This window comes from Equus przewalskii, chromosome 16, assembly GCF_037783145.1.
Source record: "Equus przewalskii isolate Varuska chromosome 16, EquPr2, whole genome shotgun sequence".
NCBI classification, from domain to species: Eukaryota; Metazoa; Chordata; class Mammalia; order Perissodactyla; family Equidae; genus Equus; species Equus przewalskii.
This window is the reverse complement of record NC_091846.1, coordinates 66,298,405-66,326,312: the sequence shown is the minus strand read 5'-3', so window position 1 is coordinate 66,326,312 and position 27,908 is coordinate 66,298,405. Positions and strand designations below refer to the sequence as shown.

General features: G+C 37.9%; 1 protein-coding gene and 1 pseudogene across 1 annotated transcript in view; both read right to left on the bottom strand.

Annotated features, from left to right (window-relative positions):
* The window catches only part of HS6ST3 (heparan sulfate 6-O-sulfotransferase 3), a 662,050-nt gene that overhangs the window by 150,158 nt on the left and 483,984 nt on the right, over positions 1-27,908 (bottom strand). The gene's annotated exons all lie outside the window — the stretch shown is intronic.
* LOC103552592 (ubiquitin-conjugating enzyme E2 variant 3 pseudogene) lies at positions 17,887-26,621 on the bottom strand (annotated as a pseudogene).

Genomic DNA, 27,908 nt, shown 5'->3' with positions numbered 1-27,908 from the left:
GGCCTAGTTTTATTTCTAAAATGCATGCATCTAGCTAATCCAAACAAAATTTACATTATCAGGTGTTATTATTCTTATTGGAGCCAAAAGTGTGGAGAACTCATATAAGCAGAGCCCACTATCCCAACTAGTCAAAGGACGCAACTACCTATGTAGCATGTTTTGATGATTTTAGGAAAAAACGACCTAATGATAGTAAATATTCCCCCTCCCATTTTAAAGATTTTTAAACTGAGGCCCAGAACACTGAAATACCTTATCCAAAGTCATATAGGTAGTTAGTGGTGAAGTCGGTATTCCAAATCATGTTTATATAGCTCCAAAGTCATCATGCTCTTTCTCTATCCTTTCCTGCCCTACCTACATACTCCCAACTCTTTATTATTTTATATGATGCATGACATTCCAGCAATGACTTTTATGAAATATAGAGGCCCTGGAAATTTAAATATCCCTGAAGTGGGAAGAAAAATATGCCCATGGTTAGACAAGGGGATGGTTGTACCAAGATGGTGGGTCAGCCTCTCGTGTAACAGTCTTCTTCACAAGTTGGCCATGGTGGCCCACGCAGATATGATCAAGAGATGTAGTCTCACCTCTTAGGAGTATAGTGGTGCTAAAACCTACCTTGGCTGTGCTAGCATACTGTCTCCCTTCTGTTGAAACATATTCTACTGTATTTGTATAATGGAAGTGTCCTCTTCCCTGTGTCCCCAGATTGGACTGCACTAAAGGGTCTTAGTTCATCCCAGAGTAGGAGTCCCTGAATGTCTACCACTGGGCTTCTAATAACATTTAGTTTAAATTCATTCTCTCTAACCTCTCAGAAGAGTCTTGTGATCACATGAAGCTTACAAATGTGTGGAACGATTGACAGGTTATATTTGTCCATATTTCAGGGGTTCTAATGCAGTGCAGTATCTAATTGGGATGTGAGGAGGTGTAGCTGATCCATGTGGTGATGAGCTGACAAGATTCATGGATGCCATCAAGAGGTGCAAAATTCGAGCCAGCCCTGATGGTCTAGTGGTTCAGGTGGACCAGGTTCACTTTCTGGTCATGCAACCACATCACAGCACTATAAGAGCTTGTAACTAGGATATATAATCATGCACTGAGGCTTTGAGGAAGAAAAAAAGAGGAATATTGGCATCAGATGTTAGCTCAGGGAGAACCCTTTTCTGCAAAAAAAAAAAGAAATGCAAAATTTGCTGAGAGCCCAAGGACTGTGTGGCAGCCTGTTTGGGTCACTTGTCCCCCAGAAAGAGTTGCTAGGATGGGCCCACAGCCTTTCACAGCCACTTTTCCCATCGACAAACACTGCACCTCCCAGGCAGCATACCTGTCCTGGAGGGCTGTGCTGGGATGGGCTCCAGGGCTCCTTCCTCACAACCCAGAGCCATATCCCTTTTCCATCCCTTGCATTCCTTTCCCATGTTTCTACCATCTCTGCTTTTAGGTGTGGAATAGGGTCTTTGGGGTCTTGGGCCTCCCATTTCTTATTATGCCCAAACTCTTCCAATGGATTCCAATGCTCACAAAGGTCAGTACCTAGTGTCTTGGAACTTTTCATCATATTATTGGATCCCAGCACATACCAGATCCTTAAGTGTTTGACGAATGAATGTGTGATGTCTACCTCACAGAAAGAAACGACAAAGAACAATCTGCTGCTGTATATAGCACGGTTGCCACAGTAACCAGCGGGTGACTTCCATGAAAGAAGGTGTCTGTGGGGGAAGAAAGCTAAGGGAGAGCAGCATTTCAATGGAGTTCTTCATAAAACGAAAAAGAAGCACACCACAAAGACTAGTGAGCAGCAGCAAGCACTAAGGATAAACTGTCTTTTGCTCGGCCTTGCAGCAATTGCTGAGGTGGGCTGGGCTTTGAACATTTGAGTGGGCGTGGATGGTGAGAGGGATAGGGAATGTGGGAGTAAATAAAGGCACCAAACATGCGCATTGAAGGTATCTGTGTAGCCATTTTACATTAAGAATCTATGTAGTCCCTAGGGGAAAGGGTAGTGAGGAGTTCCTGGTCCAGGCTCTTGGGGTGAGACAGATGTGGATGCTGGCTTGGGCTTTAAACAAGCCTCCTCAGAGCTTGTTAAGGAGATGCTCATGTTTCTCAACGTTAATTAGTTAATTAGTTCAATCATCAGTCAACTTTTGACGGTTACATTAAGGTGCTCAGAACCCAAAGATAAGTGCTGGTCCTATCTAGCAGCCTAATAAGGAAACAGGTTGGAATCTGACGATTATATCTCCATGTGGAAGTGAAATAACAAGCACAGAAGAACTTTGCTGAGACAGCCAGATGGTGAGGGCGTGGTGGTGAAGAGAGCAGAGCCACAGCACTGACTCCCCTGGTCCCTACAGGAGTGACTTCTTTATTCTATGACCAGTTGAGGAAACAGGTGTAATTTTCCTATCATCTCCACGCTCACGGTGATGAGAGCTTGACGCTTTAATGAATTGTTTTATAAATAACAAAAGCATCCATTTGAAATTCTGCTTTCTTTGTTCCCTCTTCCTAATGCTGTGAGGGCTGCACAAATAGCTGAATTGATAAGAAAAATAAATAAATGATGAAATGCATAGCGTGGTAATTAGTAGGTGCACAGTATCGAAGCAACTTTATATTACTTTCAATTCTTCACGTTGTTCTTGAGTTCAGAAGGCCAATCTTGCTTTTATCTGGTTTTAAGGATCAGCAAGAATGCTATAATAATGTATTATAAATAGAAGTATTACCAAATGTTGCAGGTCCAAGTCCTAAAGCTATTTCTCTACATTAAAGAACTCAGTACGAAACAATAAATAAATAAACGTTTTGACCAAGTACAATATTCACTTAAATTTGAAATGAGATTTATGTGAGTCTAGTATGACTCAAGTTCTCGAGGAGAGAAAAAGAGATGTAATCAAATATTTACAACACAATGTCATAAGACATATAAGAGAATTGAGTGCAAAGTGATATGGGCTCAGAGTTGCTAATAATATCTGAAAATAAATCTCTTTTAAAATGAAATCCTTCACAGGGAATGAAAATGATATGCAACCTTCTCTTTCACTTTAATTTTTCTCGAACAAAAAAAAGTATGATATACATGTGTGTATACAGACACACATACACACGTATATAATATATGTGTGTGTACATATATATGAAATGAAATTTAAAATGTGAGAGACACTCATGACCATTGTAGGAAGACCGGTCATTCACATTCTGTTTAATGGAGAGGCTTTTGGTCCAGCCAGATGTCACATCTGCGGGCAAAGAGTAGGGGGGACACAAAGCCAACCAACATAGCAACAGAAATTCTGACTCACTTACCTCCTCTTTTAATGGTATTTCTTACCTGACATTTTATCCCATCTGTATTGGTAGAGAAGATGTGTCTTAACACAAACCAACCCAAACAACCTGCTTTAATACAGAAAACTCTGACTTCCAAAAGACAACAATGTAGATGTTCTTGTACTTTAGCTCCATATAATGTAATCTAAGACCCAATTGATGTGTCAAGCAACTTTTTCTTTTAATCTGAAAATTTCCCCAATCACCCATAGAGATGACCCGTGCTCTGCCGCAGAGATCTGCTGCATGCTTCATGATGCAGCATTGGACGAAAAGCAAATATAAAGCCAAGTTTACTATGGCTTTGACCCTCCTCCTGTTTCTAGTTCACTTGGAGAGATTTTCTAACCAAGAAAACCTGCTGATCACCACACCCAAGGAAAGGGTGCTGGAAGAACCAGAAGAACTTTTTGAGGAAAAATCACAGCCATCTAAATTACTCCTCCGACAGAGCAATGGATCTTACAGGTGAAAGGGAGCAGAAGGTGTCATTTATCTTGACTTCACAAGTCTTGTCAACTTTTCTTGGTCTTTTCTGAAGAACGCAATCACAAATAATTTAGAAAATTGTGACTTAGACCTCAAAAACTTTGAGGTAGACGACCACAACCTGGCAATGAGGATTTAAAAAAAAGAGTTATCTGTGTCTCTTGGGAGTGGAATGGGAATCATAAAGCAATTTATCAAGGAAATTTATTGAGCCTAGTACTACCTGCAATTGATATTAGGGATTCATATCTTGGGTAATTCACCTTCATTTAATTCAGTAAGTATACAGTTTAACGGAACTGTAACGGGGTTGAACATTGTGCACTGGGTGTGTCAGTTATGTTGTTTGCCCTCTGAGTGTTGGCTTCTGGTTCAGGAAGCTCTGCCCCACAGAACCTGTTATGAGTTGAACTGTGTCCCCCCGAAAGTTCATAATTTGAATTCCTAACCCCAGTTGCTTAGAATGTGACAGTATTTAGAGATAGAGTCTTTAAAGAGGTAATTAAATTAAAATGATGTACGCTGTAATCCAATATGACTGGCATCCTTCTAGGAAATTTGGACACAGACACACAGAGGGAAGATGATGAGAAGACATAGGGAGAAGAGGGCCATGTACATACCAAGGAGAGAGGCCTGGAATAGAACCTTCCTTCACAGTTGTCGGAAGGAATCAACCATACCAATACCTTGATCTTGGACTTCTAGCCTTTAGAATTTTGAGAAAATAAATTTCAGTTTTTTAAGCCACCCCATCTGTGGTACTTTGTAACAGTAGCCCTAGCAAACTCATACAAAGTCCTGTGCCAAGAAGCAGCTCTGTGTTCCCTGTGGTGCACAGTTGGCTTTTATTGGACCAGGGATTAGCAGTGAGTGAGGGTAACTCATCTATAGGCTGATTGACCCTGTTGGGTGGCCAAGAGCACAGCTCTCAGCCTAACTGGACAATGATAGTGAGCTAGCCAACCAGTCTGGCTTGCTCCAGCATTCCCACTGGTGGATAGAGTGGATTGATAGTCAAAATCTAAAGAGGGTGCAGACGCACACAGAAAAAAGCAACAGCACAGGGAGAGAGACCATGTGGGCTGTTAGGGAAAACCAGAGAGAGAGGTTAGCCCTTCAAGCTGCTTCAGACTGATTTCCAAATCTAATTCTAGTCCTCATTTAGCCTTACAATAACCTCTCTTGCCTTGTTACTTTTCTTTTTCATTTCACATATGTTTATGTGTTTGTTTATGTATTTATGGTGAGAACTTTTAAGTTCTACTCTCTTAGCAAATTTCAACTACACAACACACTGTTATCAACCATAATCTCCATATTATACATTAGATCCTCCGACCATATTCATCTTACAGATGAAAATTTGTATCCTTTTCCCAACCTCTCCCTATTTCTCCCACCCTCTAGCCTTTAGCAACTACCATTCCACCCTCTGTTTCTATGAGTTTGAAGTTTTTAGATTCTACATATGAGATCATACAGTATTTGTTTTTCTCTGTCTGACTTATTCCACTTAGCATAATACCATCCATGTTGTTGAAAATGGCAGAATTTCATTCTTCATTATGGCTGATTAATATTCCATTGTAAGCATATACCACACTTTATCCATTTATCCTTCGATGGGCACTTAGGCTGTTTCTATGTCTTGGCTATTGTCAATAATGCTGCAAAGAGCACGAGAGTGCGGATATCTCTTTAAGATAGTGATTTCATTTCTTTTGGGTATATACCTAGAAGTGGAATTGCTGGATCACATGGTAGTTCTATTTTTAATTTTTTGAGGAAACTCAAAAAGTTTCCATACTGGCTGCACCAATTTATAATCCTACCAACAGTGCATCAGGGTTCCCTTTTCTCCACATCCTCGCCAGCATTTGTCAGCTCTTGTCTTTTTGATAATAGCATTCTAACAGGTGTGCGGTGATATCTGGATGAGGTTTTGATTTGTATTTCCCTGTTGCTTAGTGATGTTGAACACCTATTCTTTTTTGTTTCTCTCTCTTTTTTGCTGAGGAAGATTCACCCTGAGCTAACATCTGTGCCAATCTTCCTCTATTTTTTAGTATGTGGGCCATCAGCACAGCATGGCCACTAACAGAGAAGTGTAGGTCTGTGCCCAGGAACTGAACCCAGGCCACCAAAGTGGAGCATGCTGAACTTAACCACTAGGCCACCAGGGCTGGCTCACATGCCTTTTCTTTTTTCTTTTGGTGAGGAAGATTGGCCCTGAGCTAAGATCTATTCCAGTCTTCCTCTATTTTGTATGTGGGACACTGCCACAGCATGACTTGATGAGCGGTGCATAGGTCCTGGGATCCAAACCTGCAGACCCTGGGCTGCTGAAGCAGAGCGTGCAAACTTAACCACTACGCCATTGGGCTGGCCCCCAAAGCACCTTTTCTTAAAACACTTTTATGTAACCAAATGTCCAGGAGAGACTTGATCTTATATTATTTTGAAATGGGGAAAAATTGTTATTCTAGGTGGTGGAAGGAGAAGCCCAGAAATTGCAAACTAGATTTGCCTTTGGGAGAGATCATCCTTTGTTTGAAAAGAAACCTTTTTTCTCTTCAAGAAAGTGGGACCTTTTCACTCTTCAAATATGAGAAAGTTCTTGCCCATTTTACCATTTTGTTCTGAGGAAGCCCTATACTCAATGAGATAACCCAAATGCCCTTTCTTTAGAATGAAATCGAAAATTTAGTCTTTAGTATTAGAAATTGAGTATGGAATAGACATACATTTAAAATAGAATACATATATACATAGAATATAGTGAAGAATTTTTCCCTCTCAAAATTAGAAAATATAGTTCTTGATTTCCTTAACTGGATGTAGCTTTAGATTTAGAGATTTGTAAATGTATAGAATTAAATTTGCACTTAAAATTACAAATTATACCAGGGGTGTGTGTGCATATTTTTTTTGTTTGTTTGTTTACATTCTTATCCAAGCCTTAGCTTCTCAAAGGCCAGGAGTGGAGACTGAACTCCTGCAATAAAGGCCTGCAGGCCTGAACTTCTCTCCATCTCATCCTGGGAGAAAGGCTGGGCATGACAAGGCAAAAGCTGGAATGGGTTATTTGGACGCTACATTTACTGTTATTTCAGACTGGGTTAAACATGGTAAATTGAATCCATCCATTTATCTCTGCTTTCTTCTGAAACGTGATTTTAAAAAAATTTTAAAAACTAAAGAAATGAAAAGGGCATAAATTCATAAGGATCTTTGTCTTCAGGATGGGAAAGGAGACAATAGCAAGTAAGAGACGTCAACAAAACTTTTTACAGCAGAGCTGGAATATAAGTCTATGGTGTGTGGAGGGAGGAATGAGGACGGGGCTAGGCCAAGAAGTGAGCAGAAGAGCACTGCTGACCACACAAAGCCTCAGAAATTGGAAGTACCATGTGCTTCTAAGGCTCTTCCTCCATCCTGAAGAAGGAATATTTATTTCTACTGAAACTAAATCAGAGTATGTGAACCCAGGAACATTGAGTCCGTTTCAGGGCCATGAAAGAGAGGACTAGTGGACGGACTAAGTGGAAGTCTGCTCATGAACAGTGAGAAGCCTGGCCCCTTTCCCTCCTCACCCCCTACAAAACCAGGAGCTTGGCTCAGCCTCCTCAGGGGGAAGGTAGAGGGTTCCTCTCTCAGAAAAAGGACCAGAAATATGAAAAAAAACACACACACAAAAGACTTAGAGAAATTGACACTTGGAGGTCATCCAGCAAAAAAAGCTGAGTCACTTTGTGATCATCTTCTTAAGTTTTTATTACCTCACTATTAAGTATGAGGAGATAACCAGACATTTGAAGAAATCTTCCCACATGAAAGAGAGAGGTAAAAACAAACCAAATTTTTTTTTAAAAAGCACTTAAAAGAAAAAGAGATTATACAGAGAGTTAAAAAAAACTAATTAAAAAAATCCTAAGAGATGAAAAAAGACATTATGGTCATGAAACAAGAATTGATGCTATAAAGAGGGAGAATACTATATTAGATATTAAAATTTTAATATCAGAAATATAAAATATCAATAGGAGGATTAGAAGATATAAGTTAAGGATATCTCTCAGGAACTGGAACAAAAAATTCAAGAAACAGAAAACGAGAGAAAATATAATTAAATCAGAGGATTCAGGGGGCCAGCCCCGTGGCCTAGTGGTTAAGTTTGGCACACTCTGCTTTAGTGGCCAGGGTTCGCAGGTTTGGATCCCAGGGGTGGACCTATACCACTCATCATCCATGTTAACTCAGAGCTAATCTTCCTCAGCAAAATAAATAAATAAATAAATAAAAATCAGAAGATTCACCTAGGAGAGCCAACAACCAATGAATAGAAATTCTTGAAAAAGGTAGGATATAGCAGGAAAAAAACCAAAGAATCAATAAAGAAAATATCCCTGGAATAAAAGACATGAGTTTCTAGATTAAATTGCCCACAAAGTGCCTACAAAGCAAAATGATTGATAAAAACTAAAGCCAAAACACATTAAAAATAAATTTCTGTTGTCTAAGCCACCCAATCTGTGGTACTTTCTTACAGCAGCCCTAGTAAACTATTACACTTGGGAACTGCACTACGGCAATTGTCTTATCGAGGACATGGGTCCAGGACACATCCTTGCAGTTAGGCATAGATTCAGTTGAAGGGAATTGCCACTGTCAGTCATCTTGGGAAGAGGGTAAATCCTGGTGCAGGAAATGAGTAGACCTTGAAATATATAAGGAAGAAGAGACTTTCTTCTGATTTGAGTTCTAAAGAATCTGGGAGATGATGGGTGATGGCATTCAGGCCTGGACTCTAAGCTCTGAAAACACCTGGAGCATTCCTAGTAATGAGGTGAGCTAGATCCCCTCAATCCATGTGGAAGCAGGAAGGGAGTCAGCCCAGCAGAGATTCTCTTAAGGTCAGATTTGGACAGAGGGAGTCTCTTCTACTCATAGCTGTAAGCTACTCTCTTGTGATGTACTTTCATTATCCCTGTAAACGCCTAAATTTCATAGCCTGTTCTTGCTGCACTGGGGGTCTGATCCCAGATACTAGAACACATGGCCAAGGAACAGCCAGAATGGAGCATCAGTGGTGGACTCCTAAGGAGGACAGCTATGCTATAAGGTCTTTGGCTGCACAAACAACACAATATTTTCCATTTCTGTTAGCTGCTCATTATCTATTTGGCATAGTTGGCCAAATGGCCAACTTTCTTCCAAGGACCAATGGATTATTCAAAAGCCTAAGAAAATGTCTGATTACCCAAAACAAAATTTGAGTAAATATAAAGAGAATAATTCAATATTTTATTTAATGAACCAAATCTCTAAACCTCATCCATCTGTACCCATATACCTGACATCCATCCAATAACTATAGATGAACTCTCCCTGAATGGATCCAGGATCAGTATGCCACTTGTATACCAGATTCCATTCCCTCCCTGGCATTTTCTCTCTAGCAGTATCATTTCTCCCTTATACAGAACTATTTCCACTACCATACATTCTTACTACAAGATCTTATACCTTAAAAAATTTTATTCTTGATCTCACATTCCTCTCTGCTGTTCTCTGTTCCTCTTTATATTACTCCCTGAAAAGGATGTCTATGTTCACTAGCTCTTCTTTTCATCCACCATTCTCTCTTGAATTTACCTCAAATAGACTTTGTCCCTATTACACGACAAAAAATGACTTTGCCAAGGTCAACAAGGACCTCCTCTTATTCAACCTTTAAGCAGCATTAAACACAGCTGGGTTTAATCCTTAAAGCATTTTCTTTATTTGGTTTCCAGGACACCACATTCTCCTAATTTTTCTATTTCATGCTGTCCTCACTTCTTCTGAGACTCCTTTGCTGGTTCATCCCCCTCTTTTCAGATCTCAAAATGCCAAAGTGCCCCTAGGGCTCAGTTCTTTCTATATTAACTTCACTTTCTACACTTACCCTTAGGTGATCTCACACAACCCCTTGGCTTTGAAAATAATCTATAAAATAACGGCTCTCAAATTTAGATCTCTGGCCTCAATTTGTCTCATCAACTCCACATCAGTGTATTCTATGCTACTTAAGCCTCAATTTCCTGCTCCTCCTCCCAACCCCACTTCTCTCCCATTCATCGTGTCTTAAGGAACAGCAGTGCAATTTTTGTTGTTGTTAGAGTCGTCCAGTGGGTTCCGACTCCTAATGACCCTGTGTACAGAAGAGCAAAACCATGTTCAGTCCTTTAGTGCCATGCTCTCACCTTCTGGTGCTGTATCAGACAATGCTCCACTGCTAGTCCAAGGGCTTTCATGGCCAATTTTTTCTGAAGTAGGTGGCCGGGTCCTTCTTCCTAGTCTCTCTTAGTCTGGGAGCTCTGCTGAAACCCATCCACCATGGGTGACCTTGCTAGTATTTGAAATACCGGTGGCATAGCTTTCAGCATCATAGCAACACGCAGCTGCCACAGTATGACAACTGACAGACAGGTGGCGTGGCTCCCTGACCCGGAAATGAACCCAGGCGTGGCGCGGAGAGCACCGAATCTTAACTACTTTAGCTGGCTAGTAGCGCAAGTGCCTAAGTCAATAAAACAGTTCTGAGACAATTTCCTATTACTTTTGCCTTAGGACATAAGGTCTTTATTATGGACCTCCTTTATCAAAGAATGTTTAATATTTTAAAATACTACCTTTTTCAGAGCAGGATCCAGAGCAAAATAATGACAAGAAAAAAACTTTTTTTAAGTGTTAAAGAAAATAGATTACTTCTATCCAAGTATAGGAAAGTTGAAGAGCCATCAAATCACGCATATTCTCTGGTTACCAACTCTTCAGAAATTAAAGAAGAAGATACAGGTTTAAACCATTGCTGGAGAGACTGAGAGGCACAAGGGAGGGCTTCTTCCACCTGAGCCCAGAAGGCTTCCAACTAGAAATAGGCCACTAAGGAAGGGGCGCCACATTGTCCCTCCAAGCGCTTACAAGACTTGAGTAGCGAACAATCTGTTCTGGAAGATTTCAATACACTGTGTCCTCCCTGAAGGGAGGAAGAAAGATCCAATGACCTCCTGAGGGCCCAAATAAGTCCTAGATTGACAGTGCACCATCACATTAGTGCTATGTTTTGGCGACACAGTGCAGCAAACATTTAACATTAAACCCAGTCGCCATCTGGGACCTTTCTTGGCCTAGGCAAACTCAGTAGCCATACAGGGTTTACATCCAAGGAGATGTTCACATATGTGTATGCCGCCAGCATAGTTTATTTTATTTTGTTTTAATACATAGTGCCCTTCAAGTTTCCTTTTAAGTCTACCACAAATAACAGGTTTTAACACATCAGGTGATATTTTGCTTCCTGAAGCATTTAAACTAATTTTCTATTACCAATGCAAATGTGTGCTTTCCAATTTACCCACTGCACAATAAAACCTAATTTAAAGCAATTAATGTTCATTAATGGCCCCATCTGCATGTTTATCACTTTATCCTTAAATACTTGAGACATGGTATCCATATTTTATAGCTCACTTCCTATCAGCAAGAATTCTTATCCTCAAGGGTAAATGTAAGACTAATGTGCCAAGATCTCATATCTTTATAAGAAAACTACATTGCCTTTTTTTTTTTTTTTTTGGAAAAGCTAGATGAACAGGTTGAATGTGCATTATACAAAAGGTACCCAATAGAAAACAGAGGCTTTGTAGGTTTGTACTTGTGTGCTCAGCTCCTCTGTTGTCTTCCTTTTTCTCCTGAACTGGTGTGGCACAGCAGTAAGTGTGTGCCGCCCCCATTCTGCAGCCCTCTGTCAAGATTCAGCCAAGAATGGGATGGAATGCAGCGGGTAGCAGCACTGTCAGGTTTTCCAGCCTTCCCCGGAGTTAGAAGGGGATGCCTTGCAGGGAATGGGCATGTGGGCATTGAGTCTTTTGATGTGACAAAGCATTCTGAGCCTGTGCATTACCATCAGCCACGTATTGCTTTGCCACTTCTTAGTTGCATTAGCAGTGTGCATTTAAGGACATTGTCTAACCTTTTTGAACATCTGTTTTCTCATTCTGCCTGATTAGGTTTTTCTCAGGACTGAATAAGATGATATGCTAAAGGATAGAAGTATGTTGTAATTAAGAGGGTGGTCTCTGCAGGTCCAAACTTCCTGGGTTCAAATCCTAGCTTCACCTCTCACCAGCTACGAGTGCCTCAGTTTTCTCACCTGCAAAATGGGCATCATAACAGTATCTATCTCAAGAGGTTCTTGTGAAAATTAAAATGAATTAATACATAAAGAGCTTAAAACAGAGCTTGGCAAAGAGTAAGGACCTGGGGAACATTAGGAAAAAAACAAAAACAGTAGGTACTTTGGAAATAACAGCTATTTTTATTAAGGCTTTTCCCTAGCGTCACAGTCTGGGCTTAGAGAGAATAATTCTGGCACAAGGCTCATGCAGGTGGCTGGTCTCACCACCCCCTCCCATCCTAGAGGAAGGCATAGTAAGTACCCCTTCTGTGACACTATTATGGCTAAAGCCCTAACAGCCAAATGCATATATAATTCTTGCAAAAAAAGAGAGAAGAAAAAAGTCAATAATATGTTTATACCATTGTAACAAGAAAAGCAAATGAGTTTGGATGGGATATTTTTTATAATGTTGCTGAGCCAAGATCAACCCGTCTGAGTTCTCTATTCCTAAGGAAAAAAAAAAGAAAAGTTAATAAATGTTTCCACACGTGTGATTTCAGTGAAATTTACATTTAGGAGTCATTATCATTTTGGTGGAAGGCAAAATGATATTCGGCTTGTCACCGGAGGGGCAGATGGAGATGGAGCTTAGGAAGTTGACACACTAGCTGACAGAAATGAGTAAAATTTACGTTCCAACCAACTTAATGGCAAGCAATTATCTCTGAACTAGGATAACAAATGTGCTTTTTTATCCTCAAAAGATGACATGCCTTATACAAGTTTCCAGAAGGCATATTTTCTGTAAAGAAGCAACTGCTTCTGTATTCAACATTTAGCACAAGAGTTTAATTGGATACTGACCCTTTCAGAAGATTTTGTTACAAGTTAAAGTTAGATATTAAGAAAACTGAAAAATCTACCTGAAGTTGTCTGCTACTTTCTGTTATCTATTTCTCTGTTTAAATATTGCCTTACAAATGTACTTTTACTTCACATTCAATACCGTTAATAGATTTTGGCATTAGCAAAATATGAATTACTCTATACACAATCCATAGTCATACTATTTTATGAGCATCATAAATAAAACAAATACAAGTGAAAATCTGGTGTTTATCTTGGCTTAAAAGACTATCTTAGCATAAGAAAGCCATTTTTGATTCCATGATTAAAAGACATCCTATATAACAAAAAAATTGGCAAATATACGGGTGTAATTTATCACAGATGAAATTGTATAATTAAAATTTATTGGTATAAGCGCTTAAGACAACTTAAATGTCACATTGTGTGAAATGTTTTGACTCATAAATTTATTCTACATATAAAAGTAACCAAACTAGATGGACTGTCCTATCTACAAATTGCATATCTTGAAACAAGATGAAACACATACATGAATGACTTTTATTTACTTATTTTCATGAAGGCATAAAATATAACTACTATTTGGTAAAGAAATAAAATTTTGAAAATTAAGTTACACAGAAAGACCAGAAATATACATTCACAACCTGTTAGAGACAGAAATGACCGTAGTTACTTTCTAGTTCAAATCACTCGTGTTAGAAATAAGGCAGCCGAAACTCAAAAGTGTTCCTGTAACATTCTAACTGTGGTATTAAATAACATCAATGGTAAAGAGAAAATAAAAATATCTTCAGCCATTTGAAAATTAACAATAACACTATTTTAATAGTATTAAAATCTTAATCTAACAAAAATATTGGAAGAAAGGTATACCAGGAAAACATAAGTATGAAGGTGATGTACTTCAATGAATTGAAGGTGGTCCTCTCAGATCAAAGGAAAGAGCAGAAGAAAGGAAAAGGAAGAAAAGAAATAATACTGAGCAGCCGCTATATGTCAAAATCACAGTAACATAACTTATTCAAAAAGACAGTTTAAAATCTGTCTTGCTAGTCTTACTAAACTTGCTAGTCAGTGCCCTTGGATGAATCATGCCCAGTGAATCTCTGATACCACATTTCAAAGTGAAGGTGATAATACCTAAGCTATTGTGAGGACTAAATGAGATAGTGTACGGAAAGTATTAAATTATTCATGCAGTATTGTAAGACTATACTGTTCTCTTGGCTCTTCAGATGGGTTCTGTCACTTAATGCTCATGACCACACCATGGCACAATATCAGTGGGAGAGCTAGATTCAAATTAGGCCTGTCTAGTCCAAAACTCAAGCAATTCTCATATCTTTAGCCTCAAGATATTTGTACATATTGGTCCCTCTGTTGGCAACTCTTTCCCCACTCTTCTACCCTAAATTTCCTACTGCCTGTTCAACCCTCTTCATCCTTCACAATTCATTTTAAATATAACTTTTTCAGTGAACTGTCTGTCCCTGGAGCTTCTATTATAAGTTCTCTTAATATTCTGATATTTTTCCTTTGTTGTACTTATTAATAATTAAAGTTAGTTAATTAGTTTTCTAATTATTTTTAACTACCTTCTCTCTACTAACAGGTAAGCAGCAGGAGAAGGGGCCGTTTCTTTCTTGCTGATATCATGCCTCCAGTCCCTAGGAAGGTATCTGGCACAATGTAGGCATTCAATGAAAATTTTTTGGATACATCAATGAATGCATCAGTGGATAAATGAAGAATGAAGAGGAGCTTTGGATTGGCAAATATTTTTGTTTGGTTTTGTTCATTAATGACAGAATATTGAACATGAAAAAGAAGGAATGGACAAATTTAAGCTACAGTAGAGAAATTACGAGAGATTGAGTAAGGTCCCTGAAGATGTCAAAGGATTTGATCCAGGGTACAGGAGCAAGAATTGCTCAGGAAAGGGAAGAGGAAAAATTATGACACTGAGGTAGGAAAGAGGATGGAAAGATCATTGCAGATGCAGAAATATTTTCAAAGGAGAGCCCTTCATAGACATTCTATTCTCTGTAAAGTAGGAGATGGCATTCACATGTGAGTGAGTGAGAGGAGGGAGATGGGGTTTTGAAGAGTTTAGTGAAGAGAATGGGATAAAGTTATGAGCCAGAGACACAGAACTCCCAGGAAGCATCAAGCATGCAGCCAAAGTCAGAGACTGTGAATTTTTAACATTACCAACCTACACTGGCTTGGGGAGTATTTTCTGCTGCACAGTTCAGCAACTAAGGTCTTGAAGACAGATGGTTATACTCAGTATAAAGATGATAGTGATGATGAAGAGGAGGATGAGAAACATTAACTCACTGTTACCCTGTCAAGCACTGTGCAAAGCTGTTTCTATGAATTTCCTCATCTATTATACATACACACACACACGCACACACAATGTTGTATATATCCATTTTTTACAGGTGAGAATACTGAGGCTTTGTTATACAACTGTAGTAAGGTATAATTTACATACCATAAAATCTGCCCATTGCATGTGTAGAATTAAATGATTTTTAATAAATTTATAGAGTTGGCAGCCATCAACACAAGTCAGTTTTAGACTGTTTTCATCATTCTAAAAAATTCCTTGAGCCTGTTTGCGCTCAATTCTGCTTCATTCTCCAAACCCAGGCAACCACTGATTTCTCTATCTGTTTCAATAAATTTGCCTTTTCTGGACATCTCATGTAAATGAAATCAAATAAAATAGAGATTTGTTTTTGTGTGTGGCTTCTTTCACTTAGGATAATGTTTTTGTGGTCAATTCACACTGTAGTATGTATCAGTATTTTGTTCCTTTTTATTGCTGAATAGCATTTAATTATATAGGTACCCTACATTTTGAAATTCATAAGCATTTGGATTGTTTCCAGTTTTGGACTATTATGAAGAATGTTGCTGTGAACATTCACGTACAATTCTTTGTGTGGACATATATTTTTACTTCTCTTGTGTAGATTCCTAGAAGTGGAATTTGAAATTGCAAGGCTGTGTGGCAAGGTCATGTTTAACTTTTTAGGAAACTGTCAAAATGTTTTCCAAAGTAGATGTACCATTGTATATCCCCACCAGAAATGTATATGTCAAATGTGTTTTCTGTGTCTATTGAGATGGTCATGTGGTTTCTGTTCTTTAATCTATTAATATGGTTATTACATTGGTTGATTTTCGGATATAAAAAACTTTGCATTCCTAAAATAAATCCCACATACTCATGGTATATAATCCTTTTTATACGCTACTGAATTTGTTTTGCTAATATTTTGCTAAGATTTTTTTTCTTGTGATGTTTTTGTCTGGCTTTGGCATCATGGTAATTCTGGCCTGAAATAAAAAAAGAAAGAATGAGGTGAGAAGTGTTTCCTTCTCATCTATTTTCTGAGTTTGTAAAAACTGGTATTTCTTCTTTAAATATTTGATAGAATGCACTAATTAAGACATAAGAGGCTAGGCTTTTGTTTGTGGGAAGATTTTAAATTACTAATTAAATTTCCTTAGTTCTAGTCTTTTCTGATTTTCTATTCCTTCTTGAGTCCATTTTGGTAATTTGTAAACACACGATTTTCTGCTCTAATTTTTATTATTTCCTTCCTTTCTTCCTCTGGATTTAGTTTGCTCTCCTTTTTCTACTTTTTTAAGGTGGAAGCTTAGGTTATTGAGATTGGAAACTTTCTCCTTTGGTTTTTGGTTTGGTTTATAACTTTCGTGTTATAAACATTTAGAGTTATAAATTTCTTTCTACGCACTGCTTTAGTTGAACTCCATAATTTTCATTTGTTCTGTTTTAGTTTTAATTCAACTCAAAATAATTTTGATTCCCCTTTTGGTTTCTTCTTTGACTGATGGGTTATTTAGAAGTGTATTAGCACCCAAATATTTGGCACAGATGTCTTTCTGTTGTGGATCTCTAATTTAATATTTTTGTGGTCAAAAAACATACTTTGCATGATTTCCATTTTTAAAAGATGTACTGAGAATTATTTCATGGCCAAGCATATAGTCTATTCTGGAGAATATTCCATTCCAAAATGTGTATTCTGCAGTCCTTGAGTGAAATGTGCTATTAAGTCAGTTAATAACATTGGTTGATAATGTTGTTCAGTCTTTTATACCCTTGTTAATTTTCTGTTGAGTTACTTGTATCACTTATTGGAGTCGGGCATTGAAATCTCCAACCATTATTTTTAATTGTCTATTTCTCCTTTCAATTCTTTTATTTTTGCTTCAAGTATTTGAGGTCTCTGTTATTAGGTGTATATGCATTTATAATTGTTGTATCTTTCTAATGTATTGAACCTTTTTAACACTAAGAAATGCCTCTCTTTGTTTCTAATGGTATTTATTACATGAAGGTTTATTTTGTTTGATATCAATATAGCTACTTCAGACCCATTATGTTTATTGTTTCACGGTATATCTTTTTCCAATATTTACTCTCAAGCAATTTGTGTCTTTGCATCAAAGGTGCGTCTCTTCTAGACAGCATACACACATCACAAAACACCAAAGAAAACTTAATATTTCTCTCCTTAATTAGCACCCTAAGGATTTATATTACAAAGCTAGTAAAGACATCATCTACCCTGACCAATCAGTTGTCAGGATAGGTAATGAGATACAGAAGTTTTAACACTGTATTCTTTGGGAAATTTGGATACCATTCCTTTTAGGTAACTCTGCAATGTGGAATTAAATGTTTAACTGTTCTGACAGAACGGAGATGAATGATTTTGAGTTTCTTAGTAACTGTCTTCTTTCACTGTGTTTTTAATGACTTCAGATACTGTGTTAGTTCTAAGGATACAAGGAAAACAAAAACATTTCACTATATCATAAGATTCCTTCACTGAAATTGAAGAATGCACTTTTCTCTTTTTGCTTACAATATTGTCAAACAGGTCAGTGACTGATATACCAACAGAGCAGGTATTTGACTTTTTACCGTTAATAATTTCCTGACTCTATTAGACACTGCACTGAGAGTTATGACTCATTGCTTCTTTTCAGCCACTACACGTGGTCATTTTGTCTTCTCCTTGCTCACCAACAACAAGTACTCTTCTCCTAAAATCTATGCTTTCAAAACACTTGTAATAATATATTACTATCTCTGTCAATCCAATTGCATCCAATTCTAATCATTTAATATTAGGAGACATATTTCCATGTCACCTAGGTTATTATTTCCACTGGCTGACATGCAAAAAGAAAGACGCTGTGTTGCCTAAAATGTCACCAGGCTGGGATTAGTGCTCTGAAGAAATCCATATTTTTCTGAACCTCAGGAAGGTAAGACTGAGAACCATCCAAGGAGCTGAGTGTAAGGAGCACCATCTTGGAATAAGTAAAGGCAGATACATCTTTTTTGATCTCTGCCTTGGGTAGGTTGAAGATGTCAAAGTCAGCATGTCTCCTACAGACCATTCCAAAATATCTAAGAAGACTATCCTTCTTCAATGTGATTGCTAAAATTGCTAGTTTCCAAGCAATACATAATTATCTGACTCCAACCATGGTCAATTTATTGACTGTTTTATTCTCTTCATATTTCTAGGCCTTTGAATTTATGTCTGAGACACCTTCATTGACTTTTGCAATCCAGGCTAGCAAGTCTACCTGCCACACCTCATCAGGCGATGACAAGGAGCAAGGGGAAGTTCCTCTTGAAATTTGACAATCATTTATTTGATTAACAATAATTACAGATTTAGGATGGCTCCAATTTTGGATATAGGGCAAGTACTTAATATTTTAAAAGTTACTACAATTTAAAGTTATTGAATACTGGAGGTCTCTTCTGAATTACAGACTTGTCCCAGATCAGGTCTGTTTCCTTATGAACAGGCTAAAATGATTTTCTGTTTGTCAAACAAGCTAAAATAATGTTATGTTTGTCAAACTTTTATTCATCAATAAGAAAAAATGTTTTTATAAGAGTTTACAATTTCCAAAGCACTCCTATGTCCATTAACATGCTTTATTCTTATATAATTATGGGAGGTAGGTGTTATTGTGCTCCAATTACAGCTGAGACTTATGATGTTCAGTTAATAAGTGGTAGAATCTTGATTGGAATTCAATTCTTCTGATGCTGTATTAATGTACTTCACACTATACAATAGAAGTTCTCTTCATTAAAAATTTAATTGTTTTGCTATTCTTACAGCATTTGTGTGGAACAAAGGTGCATAATGATTCAGTATATGCAAGCGAGAAAATAAATTTAATACTTGAGTTCGCAAGCTGCAAGGGATTAAGTAAATTTTAGTGCATCTATAAATTAAATCCTGTCTATCTATTAAAAGGGCATTATGTTGAATATTTATTGTCATGAAAATATAATCATAATAAACTAAGTGGAAAAAAATTTACAAAAGACTGTGTAAACAGGTTAGACAATCCAGAAATAGATGCACACATACACAGTCAATTAATTTATGACAAAGTTTCCATTAAAATTCAGTAGGAAAAGAATTTATTTTCAATAAATGGTTCTGGAGCAACTGGATATCTATATGAGAAAAAAATGAACCCTGCCCTATTATTTCACACTGTATTTAAAAATTAACATGAAATGGCCTATGAACCTAAATGTGAATAAAAAACAATAAAATTTCTAGGAGAAAACAGAATATCTTCGTACCTTCGGGCAAAAAACAATTCTTTAATTAGTACACAAAAACAATATACATCAAAGAAAAATGATAAATTATACTTTACTAAATTTAAGAACTAATTTATCAAAAGACACCAGGAAGAGAATGCAAAAAATAACCCAAGGAGAGAAGATATTTATAATACATATATTCAATAAAAAGCTTATATATAGTATATTTCAAAAACTCCTACAAATTAATATGAAAAAGACAAACCTACTTTTTAAATTGGACAAAAGTATTAAACAAGCACTATGCAAAAGAAAATATCCAAATGACAAATTAGCAAAAATCAATATAATTAATAATCAGTGAAAAGCAAATGAAAATCACCATGCAATAGAACTACATTCCTTTTAGAATAGCTGAATCCAAAAGACTGATGATACCACTTGTTGGTAAGATTGTGGGGTCACTGGAACATTCATATCTTGCTGGAGGAAGTCTAAACTGGTGCAACAACTTCGGAAAACTGTGTGCCATTATTCCCCTATGATCCAGCAATCATATTCCTAAGCATACGTCCAAGAGAAACAAGTGCATATATCCATCAAGAGACATATACAAGAATGTTCACACAAGTCTTATTCATAATATCCAGAAACTAGAAGCAACCCAAATATTTATGAACAGAAGAATACATAAATAAATTGTGGCATGCAATAGAATAGTAGACTGTATTAAAAATTTAACATGTTAATGATACATGAAATAATATCAATAAATCTCCTAAGACATTAAGTTGAGGAGCCAAACACAAAAAAATTCATATAGTATTATTCTATTTATATGAACATCAAGAATAGGCATAATTAATCAATGGTGATAGAAGTAAAAAAATCATTACCTCTAGGGGGAAGGAGTACAGTTGAACATCCTAGAATACCAGGAATGTTCTGGATCTTGATGCAGGTGACAGTTATACATAACTGCAAAGTCAGATGTTGCTTCAGTTTCGGTGTGCTTCCTTACGGCCAATACCTTTTAATTGTTGTATTAATGTCTGGCCAGCCGCTAGCTGTGGTGTGCTGCTTTTTCTTCACAATCGTCTGGACGGTAATTTTGAATACTGAATTTCCACTTGTTAAAACAAATTTTTAGAATAGATACTCTGCCATCTCCTTCCCTTCACCTCTTTCTCCACACCTACTGCCAGGTAAGATTCTGAAAGACTCCACTGAACACCTCTGGTGTCAGCATGACCATAGCCAGGAAGCTTCTGTACAAAACCTCATTTTGCAAAAGTCACTGATAGCATCTTTAAACCGCCAGCACGCACAGCAAAGCATTTTTTAAACTTCCAAAAATTTCTTTTGAAACAATGATGACAGGGTATACTTGAGCATACTTGCTGTAGTCTTAATATCTTAAAAGTGAAAGAGTTCTAGATAATGTCTTTTTCCTGTTGCTTTTTAAAACTATCTTTGTTATTTTTTATAATTTTGCTTTGCAATAAATAAAAATCAGGGAAGAATATGCCTCTTTTTGCTTGTACTGAATAAATATCAGAACTGGCTGGCATCTCACTTTCTTGCTTTGCCATTTGAGGCATTTACTAGAAACAAAAGCCACCGAGACACATGCACATGCATTCTCTCTCTCTCTCTCTCTCTCTCCCTCATACACACAATTAAAAGAAGTCAGAATAACCCATTTGGCCATGACACATCTGGGTTTTGAGAGCTTGCATCTAATGGAGAGGCATCCCAAATATGGCTTTAGAGCAACCATGAGACTGTTTTATGTATAACATATGTGAAACCAGTCAGTTTGCTATGAAATTTAAGATTTAGAACCGACCTAAAGCTTGGAGCTCAGGACATCAGCCCTAGTTTCTCAGTACAGCCAGTTATTCAGAGAATCCAACCAGGATCCCTATGGCATCTTTTTTATCTTTCCTTCTCCTTTCTCCATTCCAACAGAAGGGCTCAGAGTAGTGGAGCACTGGCCAAAGGAGAGAGTTATATTGTAGCCCGGTCCTTGAGCCCAGAGCCTTGGCCCCATACACACCTATTCCACACTGTCATATTTTGGTTTCATTTAGTTTCCTGGCCCTTATTCTAGTCCCAAAGTGAGTAGAAGTTTGAACTAAGTTCAGAATTAGTTCCAACAATGTATTCCTACTCATTTTCTTTGAAGATGAGTTTCACTAATAACTTCTGAACCTGAACTTTTGATTTGTGATAGCAAAAACATGAGGCTTCCCTTAATAAATGAAAGACTATGTGACATAACTGGTATATTGTAAAGCATCCTGAGAATTCATGGATGAAAAGCATTATTGAAGAATAAATTATTAATTGCATTAGTGGTCTGCTCTGTTCAACTCAGCATATAACTTTATATCTGGCATCTAGGCCCATTACTGTAATTTATTTTTCTTGTATTTTAAAAATATCACATGAGTATTTTTAATAATGCTGTTTCAAAAGTAGATCAAAGACAATCTTCATAATTCTCTTAGGTTATGAAAAAAGCCACAGAAATATTAGTCTAAATTGGAAGCTCTTGAGTGGATTTTATCTATTGTTATGTTTTATACATTATCTAATTTCCTCTTGGAAACCACAGATTCTGAATTCTAATTGTGGTTACCATAATAGCAATGAAAATGGTGACATCTATTATGGCCATGAACTGTGCTCAGCCCACTCCTTTGTTCTTGAGATGCAGGATCTCCTTTCAGAAGATGTAGAGAGCCCTGAGCAGCCTGACACAAGGGTGACAGATAAACAAGTTTGGGTGACACACTTCTCCTCTCTATCATAATGTTGTCTGACTGTCTCTCCCTTCACAGACATCCCAATTTCCAGGAAGAAAATATGCATCTGGTTAGTATGGAAGGGACGGCATCTGTGGATGTTTGGTAGTTTCATTTTACTCTTTATCCACAATGCCTGGTCTTCCTCAGCACCAGCAGTAGTGATAGTCATCATTCTACAGTCAGAATTTTCTTCCTGGAGACAGCTCATTACAGATGTATTAGACGGTCTTCAAACAATCTTGTAAACGAAAGGACTAGTTCTTTTGTACAGGTTTCCAAGAAGACTAACTATTTTGGGATAGAGATGAATGAAAAAACCTAAGCCAAAATCAGCAGTCCTCCCTTTAACAGCCTATTCTCAAGTTTTGAGTAAGAATTCAAAATGATGATGATGATTTCTATGGTATTCACCCTCCTGGAAATAAGCAATAATCCTGTGCATTCCAAACACTCTGGTATTCCCTGTTGAACTAGACTTTGAGGCACGTTTTCTAACATATCAGAAACGTCCCCTGATTTAGGCTCCTTAAGGAACGTTGACAACCTACCCACTGTCAGGGGTTCACAGTTTCTCTAATCACTGTCACCATGAGTATGTTAGATTGAGAAATTCAGTTGAACTGAAAAGCATAAAGTAAGGAACTAAGATGCTCATTTTGCTCTCCCCTGACAGATATTGGCAGAGAGAAAATAAAAACTTAACAATGTCCTAAGGGCTCAGGTGATCTTTTCCCTCCACTTATAAACACCTCTAAAATAACGAAAATTGCTGGTGAGCCAGTGAAGACAGCCCAGAAATTCCTTCTTCAACATTTTGTAATGTAAACTCTTGAGGGGAAAAATTGGCACTGCCCTTGTCAAATTAAATAATTGCTTCAGACATGCTAACTCCAGGCTTTTTTCTAATAACGATGGCTTTAGGAACTGGCACATCCAGTAGGTATAAAAGAGGCAAAGATGGGACGTGTGTTCTTACAGTGATGATTAAAAACGAACCATAGAAAGTCTGCGTCATTATAGATTTCTTTTGTTTCAATCAGGATATTTGCTTTTTGCAAGTGGTGATTTTAAAAACAAAAATCTCAAAAGATTTTATATATTGCCTACTACTCAGCCTCTGTTTCTTTGAGAAGGAATGGAACATAAGAATCAAGCAAACACTGTGAACAGACAATTGAGTTTTCCAATTCTCTTGGTTCAAGATCAGGATGAGTAATAAAGTGAACTTCCCCTGCCTTTGCATTCACCTCAGAAAAGATTTTAGCAAACACAAGACCCCAAATAGTACTGACGTCAAACTTATTTTTTTTAAAAAAGCATTTCTATTTTCTTGCAGAGCAAAGGGTCAACCATCAGTGTTTGGTCATCAATTCATTGATGATTGTTATGATGTGATTGGAACTTTGTGACAACATAAGAAAGTCCTCCTCACTTCCTCTATCAGTGCTGCTGGGTTTTACGGCATTTCTAAAGAGCAACTAAATATCAGGTCTAAGATGGTCTGCCAAAGCCTTTTAAAATTTACATTTTTAGAGCAATTATGAGTCCTTTTGCTGACTGCAGCAATATTTTCAGAACTCATACCCCGCAAAAGTCCTCAAAAACTGAAGGCACAATTCACATCACAGATTACCAGGCACTTCTTTGACTAAAGCCAATCTTCCCTTCAAAAAAACATACGAAACAATTTGTTCTAATGCACTGTACAGTCAAGAACAAATAGGTGAGATGCTTTCAAACCATAAGCCTGTATATCAAGAATTCAATACAAGGCGATGATGGTTATTTTAACCATCAGCGCCTTTTCTTGTGTGTACCAAGTACATCAAAGCAGAGTCATATCTTAAAGATCAAGCATGAGAAAGCGTACGATGGACAGGAGGAGGAAGGAAAGAAGACAGGAAGGAAGGGAAGAAGAGAAAAGAAAGGAAAGTGGAGGGAAAAGAAGTGAATGGATGGAAAGGAAACAAAAAGCATGTCTGTGCATCTCTTCCCAGGCCTCAGACCCTATTCGAAGATTTACTGATTTGATGATGGGCAGGGAGTTAATCTATGTTTGAATGAGGGAGAATGGATTTACATTCAGTAAAATCTGTTTTTCTCACAGAAGAGTCATCCAGAATGCCCCAGGTCTAACTTTCTCAGTGCTCCAGAAGCCCTAACCTCTTCCTGGAGAGATGGTTGCTCCTTGAGATGAAAAGAGCGTTAGGAACTAATAAGAGGGCTGGCCTGACAGGCACAGTGTCAGAACATCTGTGACAAAGGGACAAGGGCAAGAACTGGAAAAGAGTCCTTTTTTCTAGTTCCCATCAGGAGGCCTATGGAACACTCTCACAGCTCACAGCATGTTCCCTGTGCCAAGAGGCCTCCAAGGGGCCTGTGCTAACATGTGACTCTTTGACACACACGGCCCATGTCTTGCACTAGATGGCCATGACACCATGATGCTTCCGCCTGTACTTTCTGTTAGTTAACTAGAGAGCCTTCTCAATACATTTAGCCCAAGGGAAGGGAATGGTATTAAGCTTCTATATGTACCAGGGACTGCATACCAAATTATATATATATCTACACACACAAATGCATGTGCTTGTGTATATATGTTATATATACATCAGGTATATACATATACAAATGTGTTTATATATATGTATACATATACAGAGAGAGAGAGACTGTATTATATGACTGTATTATATACAATAGTAGAGATTTAATACAGTATTATAGTATAGATGTATACATACATATGTATACACACACACACGGTATATAGTAGAAACTTAATACAGTATATTTTATATATTCACAGATGTGTGTATATATATATGTGTGTGTGTATTTATATACAGACTATTATATGCCTGCATTATATACAATAGTAGAATTTAATGCAGTATATATATGGGTACACACGTATGTCTAAGACTGTATACCAGGCATTAAGCTTCTATATCTGATATGTGTCATGACACTAACATATGGAGCCAAATATGGATGCACTCATTCATTCCACAAGCATTTACTGAAGACTCTCCTATGAACAAAGAATTGGACCACACACTATGGGAATAGAGAGCCAAGAACAATATGGTTTCTGTGGTCCAAATGAGCTTCAAGCCACATGAGGGAAAAGGCATGTAAATAACTCATTGAATACAAAAGAGTATGAAGCAAATACCCTGATATAGATAAAACCAGAAGCTGAGAATGACTGAAGGAAAGGAGGGATTATTATGACATGGTCCGAGGGGCAAAGGAGACAGCGAAATGTTTCTTAAAGGAGATGATTTTGAGCTCATTTTAACAGCTGAAGAAGTAAGTTCTGTGAGCCAAAGAGAAATGTGAGCCAGGGCATGAGATGAGGAGGGTATAACATGCTGAGCAATGGCAGGTAGGTTCACTGACCTGGAGTGGAGTTGCAGCAAGGGACCCAAGCCAAGGACAGCAAGGGGGTCAAGGTTGTTTATCATGCGGATACTATGCTGAGTCAAGATCAGAAAATGGGGCAATAACTGATACGTCAGGAATGATCATGTAAAAGACAAGGCATTTCAACTAAGTATTGAAAGATAAATATGATTTATATAGTCGGAAGTATGACGAAAAAGGACATCCTAAGAAAAGAGGATGACAATAGGAAAGAGGTAGAGACAAGAACACGTAATGTGGACTTGGAAAATGGTGAATGGCATGACTAGGATAAAAACTTTTGCTCATTCCTGGCACACACTAGGAGCTCAGTGAGTACGTGTTGAATGAATAAATAAATGACTAATCATAGGGAAGTAAGGGAGAAAGAAGTTTCAAAATATGGTTGGAGTCAAACCTTGAATACTAGACTAATAAGTCAGGGCTTAATCCGGTGGGCAATGAGGAGACCCAAAACGATTTTAAAAGGGAGGAGTGACAGGATCAACACTGTGATCTGGAATATGAATCTGGAATTGAGATGAAGGACGGATTAGACAGAAGATATCAGAAAGAACAAGCTATTCCTGTATCACAGACTCATGTTAACAGGGATTTACATAACAGCAGGAATTTAATGGATAGAATGAATGGAAGAAATATCAGAAAGGCAGAAGTATCTACCGCTATTACACAGCTTTACCAGGCTTATCCTCTCACTCACAGCAGGGTGTTGCAGGCCAGTAAGTATATACCACAAGACCTCCGGGCCTATTTTGGCCTGGGTTTTCACACTTTGCTTCCATTCTTGTATGTCAGTCTTCTGACCCTTTAGCTCTATTGGCTGTTTCCAGGCAAGTTTCCACATGCCTCTTGGACTTAAAGTTCTACTTCCCAATTTGATATTCAGCACTCATTGTTGTACTCTTTCAGTTCCTGGTTGTTGCAGATAAGCACAGCCCTCATCTCAGCCTCAGCTGCGGGACCAAAATCCCAAAGGTGACCCACTTGTTAAGAACCTACCTTATTCCTTGAGACACTGGAAGCTTGAGGACTCACCAAGGAAGAACTTAAAAGAGGAAGGACTTGGGCTGGCCTGGTGGCATAGTGGTTAAGTTTACGCACTCTGCTATGGCGGCCTGGGGTTTACGGTTTTGGATCCTGGTCACGGACCTACACACCAGTCATCAAGCCACACTGTGGCAGCATCCCACGTACAAAATAGAGGAAGACTGGTGCAGATATTAGCTCAGGGACAATCTTCCTCATGCAAAAAGAGGAAGATTGGCAATAGATGTTAGCTCAGGGCCAATCTTCCTCAGAAAAATCAATCAATAAATAAAAGAGTAAGCAAGAAGGGGTATGATAGGAAATGAAATCACAGGAAGTCTGAGGCAAACCTTGCAGACTTTTACAGGCCACAGTGAGGACTTTGGCTTTCACTCTGAGTGAAGCAGGACCCACTGGATCATTTGAGCCAAAGAGTAACATGATCTGACTTACATTTCCAGGGATTACTCTGAGAATTCCGAAAAAATTATAAGGAGCAAGTATAGAAACAGATCCATGAGGAGGCTTCTGCAATAATCCAAGGAAGACAAGACAATGGCCACACCAGGACACAGCAATGGAGGCGGTGAGAAGTGAGCAGAATTGGGATATGTTTTCATGGTAGAACCAACAGGACTTCCTCCTGAGAAATTGGATAGGAAGTGATTGGATTGGATAGGAAGAATCAAATGGGTTTTTTTGCTTGAACTAGAAAGATGGAATTTCCATAAACTGAGATAGAGAGGACTGTGATTGCAGAAGATTTGTGCAGATGATTAAGAGTTCAGTTCAACCATGTTGAGCTCAAGATGTCCAATAGATATCCAAGTGGAGATGTTAAATAGGTAATTAAATATAAGGGTAGGCAGAGAAGTCTGAGATGGAGATATAAATTGGGAAGTGTGCAATTATAAACTTTATGTAAAGTCATGAGACAAGATGGAACTACCAAAAAAGTAACTATAGATGTAGCAGAGAAAAGAAGAGGACCAAGGACTGAGTCCAGAGGCACTCAACATTAAGAGATTGAGTGGAATAATGGCGCTGTCCCTAAAGGAGTAAGAGAAAATCTGAGTGTGGTGCGAGATGACTGGTTTGATAAATT